Source organism: Schistosoma mansoni, chromosome 3 (assembly GCF_000237925.1).
Source record: "Schistosoma mansoni strain Puerto Rico chromosome 3, complete genome".
In the NCBI taxonomy this organism is placed as follows: Eukaryota; Metazoa; Platyhelminthes; class Trematoda; order Strigeidida; family Schistosomatidae; genus Schistosoma; species Schistosoma mansoni.
The window spans coordinates 24,465,489-24,480,650 of record NC_031497.1 but is presented as its reverse complement, the minus strand read 5'-3'; positions in this window follow the sequence as shown (position 1 = coordinate 24,480,650).

Sequence of the window (15,162 nt, the reverse complement as noted above, 5' to 3'; positions counted from 1 at the left end):
ATGCAGTAATTATATAAACTACTAATTTACATTTAAATTTGTTCAAATGAAGGTGTCTATTAATATAGTATTACGTCCTTGGTTTGAATCTCGCGAGTTGCGATCTTGGATTCGCACTGCTGAAAATTCCCACAATAAGACGAAACGGCCGTTCAGTGCTTCCAGGTTTTCCATGGTAATCTAGCCTAAATTGACTCACGCTTGCAACTATGACAAAGAAATATAATGCAGTAATTATATAAACTACTGATTAACATTTCAATTTGTTCTAATGATGGTGTATAATGAGATATCATTATGTCCATCAACTCTCTATCTTTTTCAAATACTTCAAAATAGATGAAAATATCATTAATAGGGAATATGTCAAATCTAGAAAGTGAAACAATCATTCAGGTATGTGCAGTTCTTGTAATATTTAATGAATTGCTTCAACAGTGGAATCTATTGTTTACTTGGAATGATGACAATCTCTTTAAATAAGTATATATTTGAACGGCTTTTTGTGGATTTTGTAGTAATTTTTATAGTTTTGTGTTTGAGTCGATTGTAGATATACCGTTATGGAAATCTGGGAAGCACTTGTCTGTTGTTTCCTGGAGTACGTCCGGGTCTGTTATGAGATAGTAACGCGCTGAAAATATGTTGTATATGTTGCTCTATTTCGTGGATTATTTTAATTTAGACATTAACACCATTGGAAGCCATTTTAGTGGTCTAGATTTTAAACATTCGCGCGCGTTACCGATATGTCCTGTGTTCGTTTCTCACGAGGGGCGCTCGTGGATACGTACTATTGATGAGTCCTACTATAGGATGAAACGGTCATCCAATGCTTCCTGGTTTTCCATTTTGGTCTAGCATCAGTTGACCTATGCTCTCAACTAATAAAATGTTATATATTCAATTTATCATTTATGGTATATATTTCTCGGGAATACAAATATGCATTATATTCGTTATTCATCATAATTATTTTATGAATCGTCACCTAGTTCAAAATGATTTTTCTCAGTATAGTGGCAAACGAATAACCCGAATACATTATGTAATACTGAATTCGATCAGTATTAATATAACTGAATAGCTTGCTATTCTATCAGCTAAAGCAATCCACCTAGAATATCATATACGGTGTGATCAACATACACAAATTAGGTTACCAATATGTGCTCACTTCAATTCAAAAGTATACACATATAAATAAATATCAATAAATTATACTGAGAAATTTTCTATTTAAATTAAATAATAAGCCTGTAAAAGGCCATGACTAGTTTCTTACCTTTCATTGATAAAGTGATCCAATTTATTTATCTAACTGTTTGAACAGTTATTACCATGATGAGGTTATAAATTCATTGTGATCATGAAACTTCAGAAATTCATTTTTCTACTTTACTAGGGTTTCAACAATATAACACTTCTGTTGTGAACATACCACTGAATGTTTAGTTTATCTAAATTTATTAAGATAAAATATCCTACTTTTATTTATCTTACAAACGATAAGATGCTGTAACTGTAAATAATTCTCCAATATCAATAGCTTTTTAAGTGTTGGACATTGGATGCTGACCATATTAGTTTTAGTGGACTTGTTTAACTGAAGGCGTTCAGTCATGCATCCGCACTAGATCACGTTACAGCTCAGCGTAGAAAACATCTCCTACGTTCACTAGCCAGAATAGATCAACCGCTTCTCAATATATTGATAACGCAGCAAATATATCTTTCCAATCTCTTCACTTCTGACTTCTGATTTTAACGGAGTGGGGGACGATTCGATTATAGGTGTTACTGGTTAATAGTTGTCAATTTACAATGCTGGTGGTATCTTCAATACAATCGTGTTGTATGGTTGTATATTAGATCTTAGGACTTAAGCTAAAGATAAATTAATGAACACAACTAGATTAACTTTTTAAAAGGTGGGAATAGGAAGAGCTGACCACATTACGTGAACCGAATTGATTTAAGACGTATTCATTTATCGCAAACTTAGATAGTGTTCCCTTGTCTACATTTACACTGTAGGGTCAGTGAAATGTCACTGAACCCTAGCCAAATCATCTGGCAGTCAGGTCACTAAATATCGAACAGATCATCGATCCCCGTCAAAGTCAAGGACAGTCAACGCGCATCAGTTAATCATACGCCATGGACTGGCCCATGCGGCAGTGGTTCTACTTTCGCTTGTATCTACTTTAACCAATATATTCTTGTAATAACGTCCTTTGTGTTGTACAGTCTTCAGAGCATCCATGATCCCTTGATAAGTCGATGAAGCAATCCACATAAGGTGCTGATCACGAGGTGTGACTTCGAAGTTAGCTTGTTCGTTACACCGTCTCCGTCTAACTCGAGTAGGCCTCCAATCATTCGACATAGATCATCAACGTTGATGTTCTACAACACTATATTATACTTAATTAATATAGACATTCAAAAATATTTCCCTTTTACTGATAAACTATCTATATACTAACTTCAATAAACTCTTTAAGATGTTAAAGAAATTTTTTTCATTGTATACTTACTTTTATAAAGTGTAAATTACTTCTGTATCTTTGAAAAAGAAGGGATTTTCAGTAGTTTGGAAGCTCACAATTGTTTGTTTTAAAAATAAAGTTATTAAAAAGATTTATTCAATGAAGCATTTACTTTATTGATACTGTATACCATCAACGTTGATGATCTATGTCGAATGATTGGAGGCCTACTCCAGTTAGATGGGAATGGTGTAACGAACAAGCTAACTTCGAAGTCACACCTCGCGGTCAGCATCTAACGTGGATTACCCCATTCAACGTATTAAAGTACTATGTCTCCTTTGAAGACTGTATAACACAAAGAGCGTGATTACGTAAATATATTAGTAAGAATGAGTACAGAGTTGTTAATGAGACCACCACAGCATGAGCCAGTCCATGGAGTATGAATAACTGTTGTGCGTTTTGTTGTCCTTGACTTTAACAGGGATCGATGATCTGTTCGATATTCAGTGACCCAACTCCCGAATGATTTGGCTAGGGCTTAGTGACATTTCACTGCAGCTACAATACGGACTATCATAAGTATAAAAATATCTTACATTTCTGGTTATACTGGACAGATAGACATTAGAAGTTTCACGATTAAATTCCTCAGTTCAGATAATTCAACAATATTGCAAGATATTATTAGTCAATTAGGATTTCGACGATAATTAAGCTTCAGCAACCATCTAGACAGTATCAAAATCAGAAGAATTCAGAATAGATAAATGACTTGATTCGGTTGCAATGTTATCGGCCAACAACTTCTTATACTATATGTCAGTTGAGAGTTCCAAAATGAGAGTGATTGTTTTTCTTCAAAAACATATAATAGACAATGTACAGAGGGATTACTTTCCATGTGTGAATCGCACTTTCTTAGATGAGCATATCGGTGTCATACATACCTACAGGTTAATTGTTTATCATTTTCTGTACTAATAAAATCACTGATATATTTGTGACTGAACAGTTATTAGAAGAGGGTTTTGTGGAGATTTTAGTAATTTTATATAGTTGAAATCATGAGTCAATTGAAGCTAGATTAGTTGAAGTTGGACATTAACACCGTTGGATGCCAGCCGGCTCAGTGGTTTGGTGGTTAAGCGCTCTCTTGCGAGACTGATAGGTCCTGGGTTTGAATCTCGAGAAGCGGGATCGTGGATGTGCACTGCTGAGGAGTCTCACAATTGGACGAAACGGTCGTCCAGTGCTTCCAGGTTTTCCATGGTGGTCTATCTTCAATTGACTCATGATTTCAACTATATGAACAGTTATTAGTTTAATAAATATAGATTACAGATAAGTTAAAAGAACTTTAATGGATCTTTCTTTGTTTGTTTTTTCTATATTATCGGAATATTTGCTGATAAGGTTGGAAGAGGAATAATAACGCTGGATGGAGATAAATTATCAATAATCAGTTATATTTCTCAGTTATTCACTGATATTGCATCCCTCATTAAAATATGATTTTGATGTGTGGGCGAGAATGATAATGATTGGTTGTTTTGTTGAGTCAGACATGTCGATAGTGTGACAGGTCTTAAATGTATTATATATCCCCCCTATCCTTATTATCATTATTATTGATTAACTGTTCCTTGTTGTTGGATTGTGTCGGATTTTGGTGTGGAAATATATTGATGTTCTAGTCAGGTTAATCACGTGTTCTTGATCTGAGTTGTGTTAAAGTCCTGTAGAATAGACACTGGGAAGGAATCTGGTGTAGATATTTGTCTAAGATAAATTAACGTCCCACATACGTGTAAAAAGTGAAAGAATTGTTATAAAAAGGAAATCCTAGTGTTATAACAAGTATCCTACCGTTTATAACAGATTTATAAACATATTCCATTAGTAATTTTATATAGTTGAAATCATGAGTCGATTGAAGCTAGACCACAATGGAAAACTTGGAAGCACTGGACGGCCGTTTCGTCCTATTGTGGGACTCCTCAGCAGTGTGCATCCACGATCCCACCTCACGAGATTCGAACCCAGGACCTATCAGTCTCGCGAGCGAGCACTTAACCTATAGACCACTGAGCTGGCATCTAACTGTGTTAATGTTTAACTTTAACCAATCCATGAAGTTGAGCAACCATTTCACCAATGTCTTCCATTAGTCTATAACTATTAAGATTAGACAAATTTTATACCATTTGTTACCATAAAAAACCACTTAAAATATTCGACTTACAAATCTCTTCAATCTGTAACAAGTATACTTGACCCGGAAAAAAAACTACGTAACACATAACATACTACTTATACAATCAGTAATATTCATTAACTTATTTCGAAATTTCACAGAATCATTTTCATAAATAAATAAATGCAGAATATTGTAGTATGAAAACAATTCATTATTTATACATTAAAGAATGTGCCATTTAATAAACAGAATGTCAGATGTTGAAAAATTTATGAAACTTGATTTGAGATTTAAGCCATGAAAGGATCAAAAGAGAAGATGGAATCCGGAATAGTTTCACCATAATCCGAATTACGATTCACTGAATTAGATTCAGATTTTTCCATTTTTGATTGGGTATCTGTATCATCACCACGAGCACAGCACGCAGCTTCTAAAAAGAAAAAAGATAATGACAAATAAGATTATAGTGAAATTAAATATATTCTACCCGAAGTTTGTGCTGATGATGTCGTTCAGAAGGACGATGAAAGCTCCACGACCAAACCATCCAGCTTAGAGAACAAACCCACATCAAAATATATTCTCATATAATATTAGAAGAAATATTTAAAATGAAAATAAATAGTTAGGAATATCATAAACAAATCTTCACATATCTGGGGAACATCATTGATGAACACGGTGGATCTGATGCAGATATGAAGATGCAGATCGGTAAAGCAAGAGAAGCATATTTACAATTGAAGAACATCTGGAACTCAAAACAACTGTTTGTCAACCAACACCAAGATCAGAATTTTCAATACAAATGTCAAAACAGTTCTATTGTATGGGGCGGAGACGTGGAGAAATACGAAAGCCATCATCCAGAAGATATAGGTGTTTATTATATGTTGTCTACGCAAGATACTTCGGATCCGTTGGCCAAACATTATCAGCAACAACCTACTGTGGGAGAGAACAAACCTGATTCCATCTATCGGAGGAAGAAGTCAGGAAGAGACGCTGGAAGTGGATAGGACACATATTGAGGAAATCACCCAACTGTGCCACAAGGCGAACCCTCATTTGGAATCCTGAAGGCCAAAGGAAAAAAGGAAGACCAAAGAACACATTACGCCGAGACATGGAGACAGATATTAGAAGAATGAACAACAATTGAATAGAACCAGAAAGGAAGGCCGAGGACAGAGTGGGTTGTAGAATGCTGGTCAGTGGCCTATGCTACATTGGTGGTTACAAGCGTAAGTAAGTAACTAAGTATCACAAACATATTTACATAAATTGAAATATACACAGTATATTATATAAATTCAATTACCTTTATAATTAAAATGAATAGTAATCACAAGAATTAATAAAATTATTTTCACTTCACTCCCCATGTTTCTTTATTTTCTATAATTTCTAAGCACAATGAAATCGTATGATTTATATACTCCTTATAAACTCCTTAACTTGTAAACGATAATGAATAACAGATTTAATTAAATTGCATATTGATTCCAAGTAATTAATTGGCGGTAAAAAAAAAATAATACAATCCACTGACCTTTTTTATTAAAGAAATAAACAATCACTTTTTATGTATATTCAAAAGAATAGAGAATATACTTGACACTTACGATTGTTGCCTACACTGTATTTACTTAAATGGATCTAACTTAGTGAGAGTATACCAAATGTATGATTAGTAAACAATATTTCACTTTACGATTTTCTTTAATTATGACTAAATTGAATAATAATAGAAAACTTAACCACTCCTTTAGATTTAATGTTACATATGTACAAGTATATAGAACTAATTAACTATCGATTGTTGAATACAATAGTTGTCGAAAGTTCAAACAAACAATATTAAGTTGAAGTTCCATTGTTTGTTTGTTTTTTAGTTTTTATTTAATGGTGAACTTGTTATTGAGTTTTTATATTTATAACATAAAAGAAAAGTAAAATTCTAGAGACAACAATAGAAATATGAAAATGAATGACAATAGAACTTCGTAGGAAGTAAACAAATCATGAAATGTACATGTACTTATAGTTATGATAGATACTGTTAATAATAGATATGGATTAAAAGGTTGTGGATACGCACTTCCAAGGAGGAGTCCCATAATAGGACGAAACAGCCGTCCAGTACTTCCAGGTTTTCCGTGGTGGTTTAGGTTTAATTGACTTACACTTTCAACTATAAAATATAATTAATAAATTGTATTGTGAAACTTGTATGAACTAATGATTCTTTTATACTTGATGACTCGGTGATTATGAATTCCAAATATTATACGTTCAATTGTGCTCATCTAGTTCTGTAGTGTGGTCTACTTATATCCATATATTAATAGTATATGGTGATGGTCAGACATAGAATGTATTTTGGCAGAAGACCGACGAGGAAAGAACTGAAATGAGGCACAATTGGTAGGAAAATGCATGAACAATGAAATTAGAGAAGACAAAATGATATTTACAGAAGGAACAGTGGAGATTGAGACAATTGATTTTTATTTTACAAATTAACTGTTTGTTGTATGGTTATTAGAATTTAGTGAGATAGTCTGTAATTTGTGTCAAAACACATTCGTTTGTCCCCACTCGTGTTCTGTTCATTACAGTTCTACCTGACTTAGATTGCTTTATATCAAGAATTCTTAGTTAGTACATTAATTCGAATACTACTAATTATTATATGGATTCATCTCATTACTCATTGGGATACTACAAATATATCATTATCTCTGTTATATACTAATGTAGCGAATGAAAACACAAGCAGGTAGAATCATTTTATTATTTTATTTAAAATCAAAACTCCTTTGTAAAATATGTAAATAATACATTAATTGAATAATTTACGTATGTTCCTTGATTTGTTCTTTACATTGTTCACCATACTTCCAATCCTATTGCTATTACAAGTGCCATCTATTTTCCCTCCTATTCTCTTTATTTCATTCTTTTTGTTCTGGTAAGTGCCGCACTTCCAATTCCTGCTACATACTACTTATATTTTTTAAGTTAATAACATTCACTTATAGATCCCTGTTGAGTCGTTTGCTCAATAAAGTTTCTGTAAGGATGGCTCGTTGGCAAACTTTAGGAAGCCTCAAGAAGCCCAGAAAGAGCCGAAGACATTCCATCCAATCACTGCTAGGGGAATATTCTAGAATGTCGACGTGTAGCTTCTCCATTGGATGGATAAGAATGACCCCTATGGGCCAATTGATTGCCCGAAATGATGATTTATTTTTAACCAAAAACTATAAATACATGAGAGTTCTGTACTATATTTTGATACTGTTTTGGGGAATAAAACTCCTACTTACTAGTCTTCTGTCTTCTCTCTTGAGACGTTGCGGGTTCGATCGTTCAAGTAGTCTAGTAGTAAGCGGCATAGTAAAAATCAAAGCTCTAGATATAACAGTTTCACAGTTAACATGACTCAAGCACTCAAAGTAGTTCGTCCCACTCAACAACATCGTTTCATCTGACGTTTGAAATGACATTACTTTTATTAAGCAACCTTGATGTGTGTATCAATATAGGTGTACATCATTCTTCTTCTTCCATAGTTTACGAGAAAAAGAAGAATCACCTCATCAATTAACTTAACCATCACCAAAATATAAAAGGGTTTATAGACAGTTATCTACACAAGATACTCAGTGTCCGTCGACTATATGCCATCCGCAACAGCCTACTATGGGAGAGAACAAACCAAATTCCAGCTAAACAGAAAATTAGGAGAATGCTCTGGAAATAGCTAAAACACACATTACAGAAGTCATCAGACTGCATCATGAAGCAATTCCTAACTTGGAATCCAGAAGGCAGAAGGAAAAGAGAAGGGGCAGGCATCAAAAGAATGAAAAGCACTTAGAAACAACTGGAAAGTAGAGTCCAGGACAGAGCTGAGAATCCTGGATGGTGGCCTTCGATCCTTCAAGAGTGGTAACTTGTGTACGTTGGTAATATGATTAGTATAATACATTTGTGATGTACAATAGTTGTAATAATTTCTCATCAAAAATATCAATAGGCCTGACAGTTTCAGGTGTTGGGATATTCGAGACAATTCATCAAAGGTGAGGGTTAGGTGGGTCTAGTGTTAAACCAAAATATCATATAGCAGACTGTATATTCCGTTATTATAAGTGCGTCACTAGAATTAAATCTAAACAGCTTTCTTCATAGATGAACCGTAACAGCTGAGAAATATGATCTGAATATTTTTGAATAATTAATGAATCCTAAAGTCTGAGTGTCTAATTGTAATAAATATAATTTCGACCAGGTTTCTTTGAAGTTTAACGGCCCAAAAACAGCGTACCTAAATTTTTTAGAAATAAAAATTATCCGTTAAGGCTTAGTGAGCTTGTATTTTTATTCACTCCTGTTGACCCTCTTGGAGGATCATAGGCCACCATCCAGGATTCTCAGCTCTGTCCTGGACTCTACTTTCCAGTTGTTTCTAAGTGCTTTTCATTCTTTTGATGCCTGCTTCCAGTTCCCTGAGTAATGCAATTTTCGCCCCTTCTCTTTTCCTACTGCCTTCTGGACTCCAAGTTAGGACTTGCTTCATGATGCAGTCTGATGACTTCTGTTATGTATGTTTTAGCTGCATCTTTCACGCGGTTGAGCAACACTCTGTTGAGAACTTTTCCTGGTACTGAAAACAGTATGATGCCTCTGTAATTCTCACATTTGCTCATATCTCCTTTCTTTGGTACCTTGATGGACATTCTTCTTTCCAGTCCATGGGCACTAGTTTTTCCTCCCAAATCTTCATAAGAAGAATGTGGCGCATGTTTACAGTTAGTGCTATGTCTAACTTGATTGCTCGGGCTTGTATATTGTCAGGTCCCGGCGCTTTCCCACTGTTAATTTGTCTGATGGCCACTCTGATTTCTTACCTCGTTGGTGGATTGACATCTATAGGAGGGTCTGTATAATCGGATTCAATATCCGGTGGATTCAATGAAGCTGGGTTCAGTGGGGCATGTCTATCAAAGTGTTCCCCAAAGTGTTTTACACATCTATCCCTCTGTTACTGAATCTCAGTGATCATATTGCGTCCTTGTCTTTGGATGGTCTCTCTGATTTACTATATTTTCGTGCCAGTTTTTTCGTCGTGTCATATAGCTAATTGATATTTTCTTCTCTTCAAGTCTTTATTTTCTTTTTCTTCGCTAGCTATTCCACATATTTCTACTTGTCAGTACTAGTGCTCCTATTGACTTGCTTGTTTGCCTGTGTATTCACATTATGCCCTAAATTTCTCTGTTCTTTTTCGACTGCTCTTAATTTGTTCTTTACTGTTCTTTTCTCAAATCTTACACAGGGTTCCCATAGAGACCCATTCTTTCTGATGATGTCTCTTCCGACCCAAAACCTTCTGACACGTTGAAGTAAGTGCTTCTTTGATCCCTTTCAAGCTGTACGCCATCGTAGTTTTTTCTTTCTGTAGATCCTGTTAGAGCTTGGAACCTTTTGTTACGAGTTATCTTGAATTCCTTGAGTTTGTCAGTATCTCGAAGGAAGGCTGTATTGAACCTTTGTGATGCTGTTTCCTCAGTTGTCCAGTGTTTCTTTAGCTTCAGTTTCATCTTGGCAACCACCAGGTGGTGATCTGAATCTATATCATTTCCTCTTCTGGTTCTCACATATTTCATTGTCCTTCTGGATTTTTACTGATGCATATATGATCGATCTGGTTCTTCATGGTGTGATCCAGTGAGACCCATATAGCTTTGTATATGGAGTTGTGTAGGAATACTGTGCTGCCTATCACCAATTTGTTGAATTCACATAGATTCACAAATCTTCCCCATTTTAGTTTCTTTCTCCTAGTCACTGCATGTCGCCCCATGATACTTTCATACCCGGTGTTATCCATCCCGACTTTGTCGTTTAGGTCTCCCATCAGGATGGTCAGGTCCTTTTCTGAGCACTTCCCTATGATCGATTTCAGCCTCCAGTAGGACTGATTTTTATCGTTGTCGTTGCTATCATTGGTGGGTGCATAACATTCCATAACATTCATTGCGATTCCCTCCTTCTTTATTTTGAATGATGCTTTGATGATCCTGAATCCATGAAATTCCGACCCAATAAGTGCATTTCGGGCTACTTTGGACAACATCATATCAACTCCCTGAGTGTGTGAAGCATTTTCTTCTTCGTAACCAGAGTACAGCAGCATCTCTTCCTAATCTAATCTTTTCTGTCCAGCTTGGGTCAGATAGGTTCCACTGATTTCGATCACCATGAAGTTCTATCTCCTCATTTCTGCCGCTATTTGGTTAGTTTACCCGGCCTCCCACATTGTTTGAACATTCCATCTGCCAATGTTGATTTTTGCTGTGGTTGTTAGAAGGGGCATCGACCTCATGACTTCCAAAGTATCTTGTTTTTCACTCTGAGGCGTCATAATTCTTCTGCCGACTCAGATGGCAGATTTTAAATGGTTCAATTTGTTTATTCTGCCCAGCAGGCTTTTTTAGAAAAGTCATTTTCTACGGGATTGGGTTGCTGACCCCGTGCCCAACTCTCCTCTTTTACCCGGGCTTGGGACTGGCAGTAACCCTAGAAGAGCTACGGGAAGTGCTAAGAGTCAGACTACACAACGTGAATTGTGCTCATAGTGTAATTTCAGTGAAATTGACGTTATTTCGAGTTTAAGAGGCCATGGATAGGAGGACTAATGGCGAGGTAACATGGGAATAAGGAGCTTTGAATAATATACGACTAGAATCTACCTGTGTCTTGTAGTAGAATACTGGTACTCCAGAGGTCGTGTTATAATATAGTTATTAATAACAATAATAACAATTTATTTTCCAACAACAATAAGTTACACGAGGCACGCCACTTTACGGGGACGTTAAATATATTACATCGGTGGTCACTTCAAGTGAGCTGATGGTTAAGTGTAACAGAACAGTCCTTGGGGTTCTGAGTCTACTTATCTTCAAGGTTTCGGTTGTGTCACAAACATTTGATCACCTCTAAACGGAGCAAACGTTTGGCGATATGTATGGGACTTTTTAAGCATGAGTTCAATTATACAATTTACAAAATACCATAGCAACACATCTTTCTGACTAACGAAGTACTCCATATAACGTGTGCAACCAGATCTCCAATGTGTCAACTAAACAAATTCTTAAAAAACGTAAAACTAGTTACTTGTGAAATAGGAACGTGATCTTGAAAAACATAAAACACGATCCTGTTCAGAGGTAATAAACAAATCAGCTGACTAAAGCGCAGATATTTGGGTAAAGAAAATCAGTATGGCAACAGATATACCATTGATTAGTGCAGTACAGGTCCTCCAAGAGATCACCTGTCACTTTAATAGCTCACATTTACTGCTACGGGAGTAGCTGAAAGTATTTAACTGAATGATGACTGTTATATAAAATATTCTTGACTACACAGTGTTTTCAATATGTTTATTTTGGTCTAATGCTGAACCTGTGACTATAAACTTGGCCTTAAAAACTTTTGGTTTCATGATCTTTTTGGTTCGGTGTTTTAGGAATTTTGCTCCAGAGACCTAAATTTTGGAGGTTTGCTGGGAAATATGTTCTAATTATAATTGGAGCAGTATATTTGGGTTGATAACTCGTAATTTGAGAATAACCTTTGACACATAAACTGTAATTTAATCTTCTCGGTATTTCAGTCCTAATTTACAAGTGTGTCGATCAACCGTACCTCAGGAGAGTACCAGAGCAAATTTAGACTTAACATAAAAGTCCTTCAATTGATTTTTCGCATTGGCTACATTTTGAGCACTGTTTGGACGTATATTTTGGGTCGAATTTTCAAATTTACCCTTCCATTTCAATAATTTGAGTCTGATTCAATATAGCTGTTTCTACGGAACAGATGTTCAGACATTCCTCCAGTTAATATGTGGCGATGACAATTTGACATACATTTGACTTCGGACAAACAATTTCAAACGACTCAATCGTATGTTTCTTTCTGGAGGTCACATATTTTGACCACCCTAGATTTCGCTGTTTCAAAATAACTAGTTGGCTAGTAAAGATCACTTTGTTAAAATGAGTTTAATCCTACATAAAATGAAATCAAAAGCTAATGAAGCATGAAAAGCAATCATACGATTCGCCTTGCGCAACAAACACTAGGGATTATAATCCGAGTATTTTTGCAGCCCGAATGTACAAAAAACTGATATGCCTTCTAATTGGATGCTACTTTGTCATATCTGGACGTTGCCGGTTGTTAGGACGGAATTACTTATTACTAATACTTGTAAAAGCGAGAAAGCACAGCTATTCCCACGATGGGAAAGTGAGAACACAAAGACTGGAACAAAAGAAGATTTGTTAACCCCAAACACAACGACGACCTTAGTCGAAAATACACTCATTTATATATTGATTCGTACTCCCATTTTGACTATTAATTAGAATGAAATCACATATATGAAAAATACTTAGGATTATAACAAATCATTTGCAGAGTGTCTCGCTGAGCTTAGTTCATGTTATAGGTATCATTAACAAGATTTGACTTGATAGTTTTGAATGAATTGAACGTTGGGTAGAGTTTTATCCGAACGATAAAATCAATCCCATTCTTTATTTGTTGCGTTGATGCATACTGATCCTCTGGAAATGCATTAAATGTTCTACCATCTCTAAGTGTATTTTACTCCACAAGTGAGATATAAGAACTTTAAATGTTCAGGCATTCTTATTAGTGAATTTCTTTAGTAAAGCAACTTACCTGCTGCCACTTTACGTAGATACTGTTCCTAGAAACCTTAACTTATTTGAATAATATCTGACGTGAACAGTGTAGACCTGACTGACATACTTTGGTTATAATTGTTTTGTTGTTCCGTGCTTTCTGTTCTGATTTTACTTTCTCTAGTTGTAGATAATTACCATTAATTCGTTCTGGCACAGGAAATGACCGTTCATAAATCGACAGGCAATCCATTTAAGAAAAAATTAAAAGTTCCCTGCTGTTGCATTAGATTACTGTAATACATGTCATAAATGTACTACCTAAACAGTTACTGAACTGGCAAACTTAGAACAATCTTCTATCACATGTTTGTTCTCTACATCTAATGTTACTATTTATGTCAAATTGATCAAGCTTCTAAACTGGAGTGAATTCTGCAATTATTATTTTCAGAATATATTATTATATGCTGAGTGTCATGCTGAGTATACTTCATGGTAATTTAATATACGGATGTCGTGTGTTATATATATATAATGTCATACAGGAAAACAAAATAAATACTACACTAAGTAATCATTAAAGTAAATGAAAACGGAATCGACGTTGTAGAAAATCATAATGAGCATATCAGTCTAATTCTTCCCGTCATATCAAAAACGACCACTTCAAAGGTTCTCATTGGCTACGAAATTCAGCTGTCCTATGACAGCAAGACCGGCCAAATGCAGTTCTCTGGGCAGATTGAGTAGTGGAATCCAATTTCATATATGGTAATATCCACGTGAAATGGAGTTTCAAAAACGATTCTTGTAGTGAAGAGAGCATGCTTTCATCAATTCATTTGATAATGATTCGCTGTGTATATTCCCTCAAAGTTAGATTTCGGGAATTGATTTCAGTATGATTAATCAAGTTAATATTCCCCAGTAGACGGCAGTGGGGTATAGCTTTCACATATACGAAAAGAAATAGAGCTAGTTTGAAGTCATAACTTGAAAACAACTCCGAACTGTAATACATCAGCTTCAAGTATGTTACATTCGTTTCTAAGCGACTTTTAATGCTTTGGAGAAGGTCTGGTTTGAATCTAATGGACCAGCCATGTTCAAAAAGCTTCTCCATGATCCGACGATCGAACATCTGAACACAGCTAGAGCACAAAGTTCAAGCCATATCTTCCTCAAAGCATTTGAGAGCACCACGAAAAGACTCCGAAGCGCTTTAATGGCTATTTGGCTGGAGCGTAAGTTTCTTCTTAGATTACTCAATCCAGTCAGTTAGTGTGGGTCTTAGTAAAGATGTTATTACGATAGAGAGTGCTGAATCCATTGGGACTAGATTGATTATAAATTGCTCCATCCTCAAATAAAAGGATCTGTTAAAACTTCATAATCTCCCGTTTAATTCACTATAGGATACTAGGCGATCTTATTTTAGCATTCTGCGTCTTCAATATTGATTTCGAAGTTAGCGAACCATTTACTTTTTCTTTTTCTGCGGTATATCATCTCTCAGTGCACAACATAACGGAAAATTCCAGAGATTCGCAAAGCTTAACAAAACTGTCTCCGGAAATTATCCTGATAATACGGTCTCCAAAATCAGTCTAGACAAAAGTCAAGACATCATGATGATGATAAATTTGTGGTGATGGACGGAATCTTAGCTGAGTAGTAGTCGTAAGAGATGGCCACCATTGCGTGCCCAGATCTGACATAGTTTAGT